This window comes from Arvicola amphibius, chromosome 15 (genome assembly GCF_903992535.2).
Source record: "Arvicola amphibius chromosome 15, mArvAmp1.2, whole genome shotgun sequence".
Classification (NCBI taxonomy): domain Eukaryota; kingdom Metazoa; phylum Chordata; class Mammalia; order Rodentia; family Cricetidae; genus Arvicola; species Arvicola amphibius.
Genome location: NC_052061.1, coordinates 49,773,107 through 49,786,317, shown reverse-complemented (window position 1 = coordinate 49,786,317; position 13,211 = coordinate 49,773,107).

The following is a 13,211-nucleotide window of genomic DNA, read 5'->3' as shown; positions in this document are numbered from 1 at the left end:
AAGCTGATGTGACAGTTTCTTTCTTTTGGGGTGTGTGTAGGCATTTTCTTGATTAGTGGCCCATCCCATTATGGTGCCAGCACTGGGCAGGTAGCCTGAGTTATAAAAGAAAGCAGGTTGAGTTAGCCATGAGGAACGAGCCAGTAGGCAGCGCTCCTTCATGGCCTCTGCTTCAGTTCCTGCTTCCAGGTTTTGCCTTAACGTTCTTCGATGACAGACTTTGATGTAGATGTATAATCTGAAACAAACATTTCCTCCTGAAGTTGCTTTTGGTCGTGGTGTTTTTATCCGACTTAGATAGATCCTGACTCAAACAAAAGCAGGGGCGGGGGGAGATGAGTCATTTGGTAGAGTGCTTGCCATGCAAAGCATCAGGACCTTAGTGGAGATTCTCAGCACCAGTGTAGAAAGTTAGGCACGGTGGTGTGCACACATAATCCTAACACTGGGAGTCAGTGAGAGGGACCCACGGGGTCTGCTGCTCAGTCATTCTTGCTAAATCGGTAACCTCCAGATTTAGAAAGGAGCTCTGTCTCAGAAAAGAAGGGAGTGATAGAGAAAGATACTCAACATCTGGCCTCTGCATACATGTGCACAGACATACATGTGTACGTCGTGTACACACACACAAAACAAAACAAAACAAAACAAAAAACCCAGGGCTGGCAGGATGGCCTAGTGAGTCAAGGTGCTTGTCACCAAGCCTGAAGACCTGAAACCTGCATGATAGAAGGTTTGTCCTCTGACCCCAACGCTCAGTCATGCACACACAAAATAAATAGTAAGCACACATGTGTGCATGCACATACATAATAAATAAATGTATAAAATAATTAAAACAAAATAAAAGCCAAAATCATATATATGGTAATGTTAAGATACTTGAATCTCTCTCTCTCTCTCTCTCTCTCTCTCTCTGTCTCTCTCTATCTCTCTCTTTCTCTCTCTCTCTTTAGTTTTTGAGACAGGGTCTCATGTAACTAAGGCTGGTCCCAACTTGCTATGTAGCTGGAGGTAATGTTAAACTTCTGATTTTCCTACCTCTGCCTTCTGAGTGCTCAGATCAGAGCTTTGCACCACCACGCCTAGCTTATGCAGCTCCGGGGATCGAGTTTAGGTCTCGTGTGTGCTTAGTAAACACTTGGCCAACTGAGCCCCATCTTCAGCCAGCACACTCTCTTTTGAGAATGCCCCTCACCCATGTCCTTTCCTTTTTCTTTCTCTCTCTCTTTTAATTTCTGTGATTAAATCTTTACTAATCTTAAGGGAGCTGGAGCGGTAGCTCAGCTATTGAGACCACTGACTGTAGCCAGCGGTGATGGCACAGGCCTTGAATCCCAGCACTTGGGAGGTAGATCTCTGAGTTCAAGGCCAGACTGATCTATAAAGTGAGTCCAGGCTAGCTAGGGCTACACAGAGAAACCCTGTCTCAGGAAGAAAAAGAAAAAAATAATCAGTGGCCACTCTTCCAGAGAACCCACATTCAATTCCCAGTACTCGCTTGACAGCTAGCAACCTTGGGTAACTCCAGTCCCAGGAGAACCCAATGGCCTCTTCTGGTCTCCATGGGCATGATATGCTCATGGTTCACAGACACATGTGCACTCAAATATCTATACATGTAAGAGAAAATTAAACAAGCCTTTACAAAATTTGTTATTTTAAAAATTTATGTGTATATGTGTGGGCCTGAATACATATGTGTGCATCACATGCATGCAAGTGCCCTTGAAGGGCAGAAGAGAGTATCAGATCCCCTAGAAATGGAGTTACTGATGTGTGTGCCGGGTACCAGACCGAGGTCCTCTGCAAGAGCAGCAGGTACTCTTGACCTCCAAGCCATCTCTCCAGCTCCCCCCCCCCTTTACTTAATAAACTGCAAATTATTTTCTGTTGTGCAGTCTAGAATCCTAGCTTTGACTAGGTATGGTGGTGCACACCCTAATCCCAGGGCCTGAGAGGCAGAGGCAGGTGGATCTCCATGAGTTCAAGACTAGCTGGATCTAAGTAGTGAGTGCCAGGGCAGCCAAGGCTAGGTAGAATAGATCCTGTCTTAAAAAACAAACTGGGCTCGAGAGATGGCTCAGCGGTTAAGAGCACTGACTGCTCTTCCAGAAGACCCAGGTTCAATTCCCAGCACCCACATGGCAGCTCACAACTGTCTGAAAATGCAGTTCCACAGGATCTGACACCTTCACACCAATGTACATAAAGTTAAATAAATCATTAAAAAATTAAAAAAAAACAAACAAACCAAAAAACCCAGCTTCCCTGATTAGAGAGAGATCTTTGAAAGAACTCATGCAGCTGCAGGCAGCTGCACAGAGCTGTCTGTCTCTTGCTCCTTGTTGCTGATTCTAATAGCAAATCAGTATCCTTCCATCTGCCGTTCAGCCGACCTCACTGCTAAAGTACTTTGGAAGTTGTAATTTCCTAGAATTATTTTGTATCTAGTTCTGGACTCAGGTACTTCCTTCCTTGCTTTCTCTTTGTTGTTATTGGTTTTATTTTTGGTACAAAGTCTCATGCTGTAGCTGAGGCTGGCAAACCACTATGTACCCACATGGAACTGGCATCCATCCTTGCATCTAGGTCTTCAAGTGCTGGGGTTGAGGCATGTGCCCTACTGCTTGGCCTTCTGCTGCTCTGTGGGCTTCAGCTCTGAGCAAAGCCAACTGCTTCTGATTAAAGCAGTCAGAAGAACTGGGGTTCCCAGACCAGGAAGAGGTCAGTGTTACCCGAGATCAGCCTCCTCCTTCAGATCTAAATGTCCTTCCTGTCACACACTGCCTCTGGCCAGAAGGAAGTCACTGGGTATGGTGCTAATTTGTGTGTTGGCAGAAACTGGACCCAGAAATCTAAGAAACTTTCTCAGGGTCACAGAGAAAAGAAAAAGTGTGCTTTCGGTTGGTCAGAAGGTTGTGAGTTACTGCAATTGTTCACAATTGGTTACAGGTTGAACTCCTGCACCTTCCCCTCTTCTCATGGCTGAACTTGACTAGTTTTTTTTAAAGCATCCTTTCATATGTATGTATACAAACATATATATATGTTTGTGAAATGTCTGTCTGTCTGTCTGTCTGTCTGTCTTGTGAAAAGTGAAGGCCGAAAGACCCTGGGAAAGGATACTGTTTGGGGGGAAATAAGACAGAATGCAGAGAGACCCTTCTGTCACCCCAGCGAAGTCAGTGTGAGAACTAGAACAAGAAGCATGGTGCAGCTTTGGCCGAGCCAGGATTCTTTAGATGCGGGATGAGTGGTCTTTGCATCTCAGCAGTTGGGGTCCAGGAGGAGGCAGACCTCTCCTGGTGTTCTTAGTGTCTGATCCGGAGACACTGCCGGTTGTGTATTGAAGTTTTGCCAATGTATTAACTTGAATTTCTCTTTAGTCACCCCCTTTCTTCTCAGAGGAGTTTTTTTTTTTTTTTTTTGGCAGGCTATAAACAGGTCCAGGTGGGGTGTGGGAGTTAGGGGTGAGGGGTGAGCCTATCTAGGTGAAAAAGGAGGGGAAAGGATTGTCTCAAGAAGACCAGAATTTCTTCCCAGGTTGGTGGGTCCTCCACAAAACTGGCATTTTGTTTCTGCTTCTGGACTATATCAGACCTCATATTTAATGACGATAGTTTGGTGCTTAGGACTTGGTGACATGGGTCCTTGGGGGCCAGGCTTAGTGGAAACCCTCCATAGCATATGGACCTCCACAGCTGAAGTTGAGGAATATGGACCAATCACTTCCAACAGCTGGGACTCAGAAACATCTGGGTGTTATCTCAAGGAGGAGCCAGGCTGTGCAGTTACATATGGAAGCTTGAATGTATGAATTTAGTTACACCCAGGTGGGTGAAAATGATCCCATGAATGAATGAATCAATGAATGCCATGAAGCAGGAAGATACTTTGGGGGATAACCTTCCAACACTAAAAAACAAAACAAAACACCAAAACTTTGCAACACACACATCTGCTTTCAGGGACTGTTTGCCTGGATGGAGTGAATTAGCTGCTGGAACAGGGTCATCCCAAATGCATCGGTGCTTAACACAGTGACGTTCAGGTCTTGCTCACACCATCTTGGCACTTCTGGGCTGGTTGGTGGGGTTCACTGTGGTTCTGGTAGCCTCAAGCTGAGTGGGTGCATTTGAACACACCTCCAAATCACTCCAGTGAGGGCAGGAAATGAGACATTGTGTATCAGCCAAAGATGTCCCCGGAAACTAATGGGCCAGAGAAATCATTGACTATAGCTAATTCTAAAGAGGACAGATAAGAAGTGAGATATCAAGTCCCCAAGGGACTGAGAGGTCATGTGGGAAGCTGTTCCAACCGTACTGGAGTTCCCAGCTCTCGGTGATTCATTCCTCATTTACTTGAAGCAACTTTATTGAAGCACAATGGACACCATGAATTAACACTTTGGTCGTTTTGCATTTCTGTAAACCTGTGCTTGCTGCTAAAGGTGCCACAGCTTTATTGGGCTCAGCCTATACATTTGTGTCCTGTGATCTGGGTGGTTTCTTTTGTTGCTTCTCTAGAATAATGTCTTGTAAGGTTCATTGAGTGGTGGCTTTAGGGACTCTAGCATCTGTCTCTGTATCATCCCCGTCGGCCTCCAGTGGTGTCACACACACTTCCTGTGGAATATAGAACTTTATGACAATTACCACTTGCCTCTGCCAGCACCCATGAACCGGATGTCATGGCTCTGGCTATGTGCTGTGTCTACTTTAAGCAGCCAGTTCCTGCCCGTGTGTGTGTGTGTGTGTGTGTGTGTGTGTGTGTGAAAATACACTTACAAAATTTATGTCTCAACTAAGGAATTTCACACCTGGCAGTCGTTCTACTAGGTCCAATAATTCCAGCACTTAGGAGGTGAAGCAGGGGGATTAGGAGTTCAAAGTCTTTGCTGCATTGTAGAGTGGAGGCCAGCTTTGGCTACATGAGTTCTTGCCTCAAAAGAAAGAAAGGAAAGGAGATATAGATAGATAGATAGATAGATAGATAGATAGATAGATAGATAGATAGATGATAAAGTGTATTAAGTAAAGATATTGTGCATGCTTTAGTTTCAAGTATGAGTGTTGTAAAAACCCTCAGAGAGGCTTAATATCTACATATGTGAACTTGGAGTTTTTAGGGCTGTATTGCTCAAAAGACATAATATACAACTAGGTTAAAAGATAAGCACAGTTTAAAAATTAGGTAACAGTTAAAGATTAAGTAAAAATGAGTTAAGTAAAAACCCATCCGCGTTCACCTGTTTGCTTAAAGAATTTTCTCTGGTGACTGAATGGCAAGGTGGCTGAGGAGGCTCATTGTTTGGGTGTAGGGATAAAAGAGGGGAGCTGATAGGTTAAACCCAAAGGTCGCCTTCTGGCCCTAGGTAAGCAAGATTCATTTGCTTTGGTGAGCTTGGCGGCTGTGTTGCCGTCTCTGACTCTCTGAGCCTACAGGAAATGTAATCAGATTAAAAGGCGAGGTGTTTCTTCCCTTCCCACAGCCCCTGAACTTTGTTGTTTTCCTATCTTGCTCCCAAAATGCAATTTCTTAGCTAGGTGTGGTGGCTCGCGCTATTCTAACCCCAGCACTTGAGAGGCCAAGGAAGGGTTATCCAGTTTCAGACAGCCTGGACTGCAGAGAAACATGGAATTTCAAAGAATCGAAACAAAAGTAACAGAAAATACTTTAAATTCTTTCTTTTCGTTTTGGAAACAGGGTCCTATGTTGCCCAAGCTGACCTCAAACTCACTACGTAGCTGAGGATGACCTTGAACTTCTGATCTTCCTGCTGCTTCTTCCCAAGTGCTGGGATCAGAGGCTTGATCACTACTCCTGATTTTACGTGATCTGGGGGACAGAACTCAGGGCTCATTTGAGCCACATCCCTAGCCTGTTTTCTTTCAGTGGCCAAGCACTATTCAGTGTGTTGTATACACAGTCTCAGGTAGTCCAGCCTGGCCACAGACTTGCTCTATAACTGAGGATGATCTTGAACTGTCTTTGTTTGTTTGTTTTGAGTCAGGGTTTCTCTGTCTAACAGTCCTGACTATTCTGGAACTTAACTTAGTAGAACAGGCTGGCCTCAAACTCCCAGAGGTCTACCTGCCTCTGTTTCCCAAGTGCTGGTATTAAAGGCCTGTGCCACCACCACACAGCTTGACCTTGAACTCTTGATCCTCAGGATTCCACCACCTGGGATAGTAGGCGTTCACCACCACACTAGGTTTAGACAATTCTTTAAAATAGTTTTTGCAGCAAGGAGGCTCAGTGGGTAAAGTCACTTTTTGATCCCTGAGCCCATCATGGTGGAAGGAGAGAACTGACTCCCCCAAGGTGTCTTCTAACAGCAGGCGTGTGTCCATACTTATAACAAGTAAATGGGGGAATAAAAGAAAAAGAGCACATTATGCTTATCAATTAAATCCCACTTTGGGGTTATGTTGCCTGGTACCAGTTCCTTCTGCACAGAGGACTCTGGTGACAGACCTGGAAGCTAACATACTGGCAGAGAATTCCTTCAGCATCACACGTGGCCCTAAGCCATGCATTCCTGACTATGCTCAGCTGAAAGTGATCACTGAAGTAAGAAAGGTGTCAGGCACATTTTGGGGCAGGGAACGTGTGTTCAAAAGGTGAAAACGGCAGAAAAGGAGGAGTGCCTCTGGGCATGCTCAGATTGCATATAGGTTTAGCCAAAACTAAATAAAGGGCACTTTGAAGGTGTTTTACACAGCCTGCCCCTGAAGTGCCAACTCACTTAGAGGCGGGCGGTTTCCCATAGCCCCACTGTTCGTCAAGTGTGTTTCCGGTGACTGTGTGTGCCGCTCTTATCTTCATTTCTTAATGTGAAATGAGTCACTTATCTCAGCTTTTAATGATCTCATCTTTTTCTCTGGTTTTAAGCAATTTGATCTTGATGCGCCATCGAGTGCTTCTCATCATGGTTCCTGTTCTTGGGTTTTGTTAGGTTTCTTTGTTCTGCAAGTTTTTCATTTTTATCCGACTTGGAATTTTTTCCAACTGTTGTCTTTTCAGAGGTCCCCCCCGCGCCCCAACCCCCGTCCTTTGCAGTTTGATAGGATGCCTGAATTTGCGTTTCTGCTGAATCCTTTTGCTGTTCCATCTCGTGTGGTTCCTGTTTCTGTGTTTTTCAATTCAGAAATCTTTCAGCGGTATCTCATTGCCTGCCTCACCCCCAGGCTCTGCCCTTGCATCTCTCATTCATGTGGAGCGAGAGACTGTGAACTCTGTGGCTGCATTAAGTTTCTATCTCTCCTCCAGCTTCTCAATTGCACAGTCTGCTTTATATTGTGTCTGTATATATTTGTGTGTGTGTGTGTTTGCACATGTGTGTGCACGTGTGTGTGTTTGTGTGCATGCATGCAATTCTGTTTATGTGCTTGTGGAAGCCAGAGAGAAATCTCAGCTTTCATTCCTTAGGAGTTTCTCCCTGGTCTGCAGCTTGCCCATCAAGCTAGACAGCGGGCCAGTGAGCCCCACAGAGATGTCCACAACAGATCAGCCTGTCTTCTCCCCAGCATTAGAATTACAAGCATGTGCCAGCAAGCCTGGGTTTGTTTGTTTCCTTGTTTAATACGGGTTCTGGGGAGCAAACTCAAAGCCCTGTACTTACAAGGCAAGACCTTTGCTGGCTGAGCCATGTCCCCAGGCCACCATAGTTCCAATGAGGGGCACAGTTCGGCGGTCCTTCCCCTCCCTGCTCTGCTCTGCAGATCTGAATCACAGGACAATAGCAGCGCCCTTTTCCAGAATGGACCCTTCTGCATTCTGGCGGTTCCCTGGGAGGGTTTTGGCTGGGGAGCAGTCCTTGACATCCCCCTCCACCACTGAGAGAGCCATTTCCATACTGGCACACCCCCCTTTACTCCCTGCTCCAGGAGTTCTGTTCTATTCAGCCCAAGTTTGTAGCCTCTGACCCTAGATACAAGCTCCAAGGTCAGAGACTAGCCTTTGTTCCCATGTTTGATTCCTCTGGAGCTTTCCCCAGACCCGGGCACATTTTTTGGTCCCAAGCAAACATTTGTGGAAGAAATGAACCAGGACTAGAGAGTGCCGTCACTGCCCTAACCAGGACTAGAGAATGTCGTCATTGCCCTCACCAGGACTAGAGAATGCCGTCACTGTGCTAACCAGGACTAGACAGTGCCGGCACTGCCCTAACCAGAACTAGAGAGTGCCGTCACTGCCCTAACCAGGACTAGAGAGTGCCGTCACTGCGCTAACCAGGACTAGAGAGTGCCGTCACTGCGCTAACCAGGACTAGAGAGTGCCGTCACTGCGCTAACCAGGACTAGACAGTGCCGTCACTGCCCTAACCAGAACTAGAGAGTGCCATCACTGCCCTAACCAGGACTAGAGAGTGCCGTCACTGCGCTAACCAGGACTAGACAGTGCCAGCACTGCCCTAACCAGAACTAGAGAGTGCCATCACTTCGCTAACCAGGACTAGAGAGTGCCGTCACTGCCCTCACCAGGACTAGAGAGTGCCGGCACTGCGCTAACCAGGACTAGAGAGTGCCGTCACTGCCCTCACCAGGACTAGAGAGTGCAGTCACTGCCCTAACCAGACGGAAAGGGAGTCGTGGAGTGAGCCATGACTAAGGCTCAGCCCAGGAGCCCAGGGTTGTTTAAGGCCAGCCAAGCGTTATGTCTCAAGACAGAGATGACCACTTAGGTGGTCCAGCGGCCTGTCTGAGCGCCGCTCCCCGGCCATGTGTGTGTTTCTCCCCACCCCTAGAGAGAGGCCTGAGAGAATGTTATAATTTCCCCTAAGAAAGGAGGGATCCTTGCTTGCCATTGAGAATACAACAACTGGAGATTGGTTTGTAGAGGTTTTAGGAGGCTCAGTGAAGCCTGCTGCACAGCGCTGTCAGATGAAAGTTGGAGGGACCTGTGTCTGCCTAGGAAGGAGACCAATGATGGCACTGGCAGGGAAGTGGCCACCTCGGGGGTCTTTCCTGAAGGCTTGCTTACCATGAGAGTGCCCCCCCCCCAGGAGGCTGGATACCCACTTTCAGACTGGCTGTCTGCCCTAACCTGTATCATCCCCCTGAATGGGGAGCTCCAACCCCTCCATTTCCAACCCTCAGATTCTGGAGAGGTCTGGAGCCAGCCTCTCTCCCGTGGCAGTGAGTTCTAAAGCAGCTTAGCATCTGTGACCGAGAAGCTAGGGCATCCTCCATCGCTTGGCCTTATCAAATGTGGAGAGCTTCACTTCAGAAATTCAGTTGAGGGCCAATCTCATACATCATTTTTTGGTCCTGCGGTGCCCCCTGGTGGCCAGACTCTAGCTCCTAGTGGACTCAGCCTGGTGGCCCAGAAAGGGTGGCCATCCAAGAAGGCACTGTGTCTTGTCTGATGACGGAGGGTGCAGTTTATAAAAGTGATGTGGGTTGAATTGTGTGCCTCAAAGATGTAACTTTACCTGGAAAAAGCTTCTTTGCAGATGCCATTTTGAAAAAGAAGCCATGGGCTAGAGCGACGGCTCAGCAGTTAAGAACATTTGTTGTTCTGGTTGAGGACCCAGGTTCGGGTCCCAGCACCTTTGTGGCAGCCAACAACCATCTGTAACTCCAGCTCCAGGGGCTCTGACAATGGCTTTTGGCTCCCACTGCCACCGGGCATGCATATGGTGTGTACACATACATACATATGTATGCGCATGCTTACATACATACATACAGGCAAAGCACTCATACGTGTCAACAACAAAAAAAAAAAAAAACAGGAGGAAAAGATATGGACGGTTGAGATGCTCTTCCCTATTGGATAACAGTGCCTGGCAAACCTGACCAGCTAAGTTCAATCCCTGGGACCTAATTGGTGGAAGGACCTGACAGCCTTCTGCAAATTATCCTCTAACTTCCGTCACATGTGTGCATGTCCGAACACACATGGACACACACACTGTAAAAAGAAAGGAAGGTCTACACCTTGGGGTAGCCCCTTAACCTAACGTTCTTTGTGTCTTAAGAAGAGGAGAAATGCCAGGTGGTGATGATTTGCCCCATTAATCCCAACACTCGGGAGACAAAGGCAGGAGCATCTCTGAGTTCAAGGCCAGCCTGGTCTACACGGAGACTGCCAGGACAGCCAGGGCTACAAAGAGAAAAGCTGTCTTGGGGGTGGGGGTGGTGGAGAAAGAGACGTAGAGACATACACAGGGCAGGAATACCACGATTGCAGGTCAGAGCTTGGAGTGATGTGCACCTATAAGCTAAAATGTTTGAAGAGGGGCCTGGGTCAGATGGTCCTTGGCTTTGGAAGACGCCAGTCAGGCCTTCACATTCATTGCGGATTTCTAGCCTCCGGAGCTAGAGACATGGAGACATGTGTTGCTAAAGCTTCTTTGTAACATAGCAGATGGTGGCTAGAGAACAGAGAAAGGGCTAGAGACAGAAATAGAGACAGACACGGAGAGAGACAGACACAGAGAGTCTAGGCCATTTCACTGGGCCTGCTTGTTTTGTTTAAACAGATAAGAGAAAGCTCCTGGAACTCTGCTAATACAGGTAGGTTTTGTTTTAAGTAAATGTATCCTACACTGTACAGCAGAAGCATGATCTGAAATACAATCTTTCTGTCTGGGCTGTGGCTGTCTCTGTGGGTATTGTGCTTGCCTAGCATGTACAGAGATGTGGGTTCAATCCCAAGCCAACTAGGTGTGAAGGTGCACACCTGTGGTCTCGGTCCTTGGGAGGTGGAGGCAGGATTTTAGGCCCCAGAATAAATGCTACACGTCCTGTCAGCGCCACAGTTTGCTTTAGACCCGCAGTGGCAGGAGTTCTGTAAGGTTCCAGATGCTGAGGGCCAGAGTTTGTGCTGCAGTTACTAACTTCTGCCACAGGGGTTGCACAGGGACAGCTTACAGTTTAAAATGCTTTCTGTGATCCCAAGCGGAAAACAGGCGATTCATCCCCGGCTTTTAAAGAATCACACCTGAGGCACGAGATTTTAAAACATGCACTCGCATGTTCCCACAGCTGCCCACCGTCCTGCCTTCTTCAGTATTTCCCTCCTTCCTGAAGACATTTGTTGGGCATTCTATAGAACAAGGACACCAGCATCATGAGTCTTAGCCCTTGCTCATTTGAAAACCTTATTTTGCTCTTTCTTGGCTTTGTCAGATGTTATTTCTTGGCATAGGATTCTAGGTCAGCAGGTTTTTCTTCCCAGGCTGCCTGCTGGTGTCCGTGGCTTCTGTTGGGAAGCCAACTGCAGCTACGCCAACTCTGAACCCCACACAAGCTGTTTTATTTCAGGTTGCCTTTAAGATTCCTCTCTGTATTCTTGTGTTTTTAGGGAATCAACTGTGATGGGCTGGCTGTGCCGTTCTGGCGCTGGTCCCGTCACAGAGTCGGTCTTTGAACTTCTGAGTTCGGTGGCGTTTTTAGAATACTAGAAAGGTCTATATCTTTTTTTGTTCTATTATTATTTTATTTTACCCATTTTGGGGATGATAACTTTAGGGTGCCGAGCCATTTGCAGTGTGTTGCTTCTCTTCCAGGATCACCACCATTGCTGTCGCTGCTGTCAACACCACCGCCTTCACCCCCCACCTCACCACCGCCTCCACCCCCGCCTCACCACCACCTCCTTCACCACCACCACCTCCTTCACCACCACCTCCTCCTTCACCACCACCTCCTCCTTCACCACCACCACCGCCTCCACCACCTCCTTCACCACCACCACTGCCTCCACCCCCCACCTTCACCACCAAAATCTGTCTCATATCAGGAGAGCCACCTAGTATGGACAGAAGAAAAACCAAAATTAAGGGATTATTATTATTGACACTAATCTTATAATCCTTTGGTTTTATTCTGACTCTTTAAAACTTTTCTTAAGGAATAAATATTATCTCAAATTTTGTAAGATTATTATACATATTTAAACTTTCTGTCATGATATTAATGGTCATACAGAGTACTAGCTAATTCTAGAAATAGGCTTCATCTAGCTTCCTGTATGTGATTTGGGGTTTGAGTCTAAAGCAGGTAACTAGGAATTCAGCTTGTGTACCCCGGATGTATTTAATAGATTATGGTTCTTTAAACTCTCTGAGATCTGCTGCTTATGTATGACACTTCAAATGTTTACATTTTCTGCAGTGAACCATGACCATTCCTGGCAGTGACCTTCGAAGTCTCCAGGATGATGGGGACCTGCAGCAACAAACCCACCTGACCGCAATAATGCCGTTAGGCTGACAGCCACCACCCACAGAGCAGCTTCTGACAGCACACTGCTCAGGACAGCTTCAAAGCTGTTCACTAGGAGGGTCCAGCCTCATAACTCCTCCAGCCTGGACTTTAAACAAGCCCTGCACTTTCCTGTCACACCGAGCCTAGACACCAGCTAGTTCTCCCAGGACTTGACCACTATCTCAATTTTCTCAGGGCCTCCGAAAGATGCCATCGCCCCTAGACAACAGGAAGTGATTTTAAGAATACAACGCCCATATTCCCAAGAGGTTGGGTGGGTGATTTTTGGCTAGTCAGAGGGTTATGGATGTTTATCATTGTTTAGAGGGTTTGGTTGCATACTGTTATTGGTCATGGTCAGGGAAGAAACGAAACAAAGGAGACTAGATTTAGGGATCTTGTTCTGGGAAGAAAAAAAGAGGGTATAGGAATGATAGGATAAAAGGATAGATTATTGAATCTACTTTTAAACTAATGAAGCAACTACTAGTCTTAAATATTTTATATTGATAAAGATTTTTGTATATTGATACAAATTTAAGTTTATTTTTGTTATACTATATATATGGTTCTCCTCTTATTTAAGGTATTGCATGTATGCAGCCAATTTAACAATGTAATGTAAATTTGTAGTCCTTGAAAGTTATTATTACAAACTATTTAGGATAATTTAAAAATACAGGTTAGTAGTTAGTCATCTAACAGTCAAATTTGTGACCATGTTAGTTAGGTATGTTTTTAAGGTCAAACAAATATATTTTAGATAGACAGATGGTCTCCAAACATTTCAGAGACCTACACAATATGGAATTTAAGATGTTTTAATAACAGCTGGCCGGTGGTGGTACATACCTTTAATCCCAGCACTCAGGAAGCAGAGACAGGTGAATCTTTGTGAGTTTGAGGCCAGCCTGATCTACAAGAACTAGTTCCAGGACAACCAGAGCTGTTACACAGAGAAACCCTGTCTTGAAAAACAAAACAAAT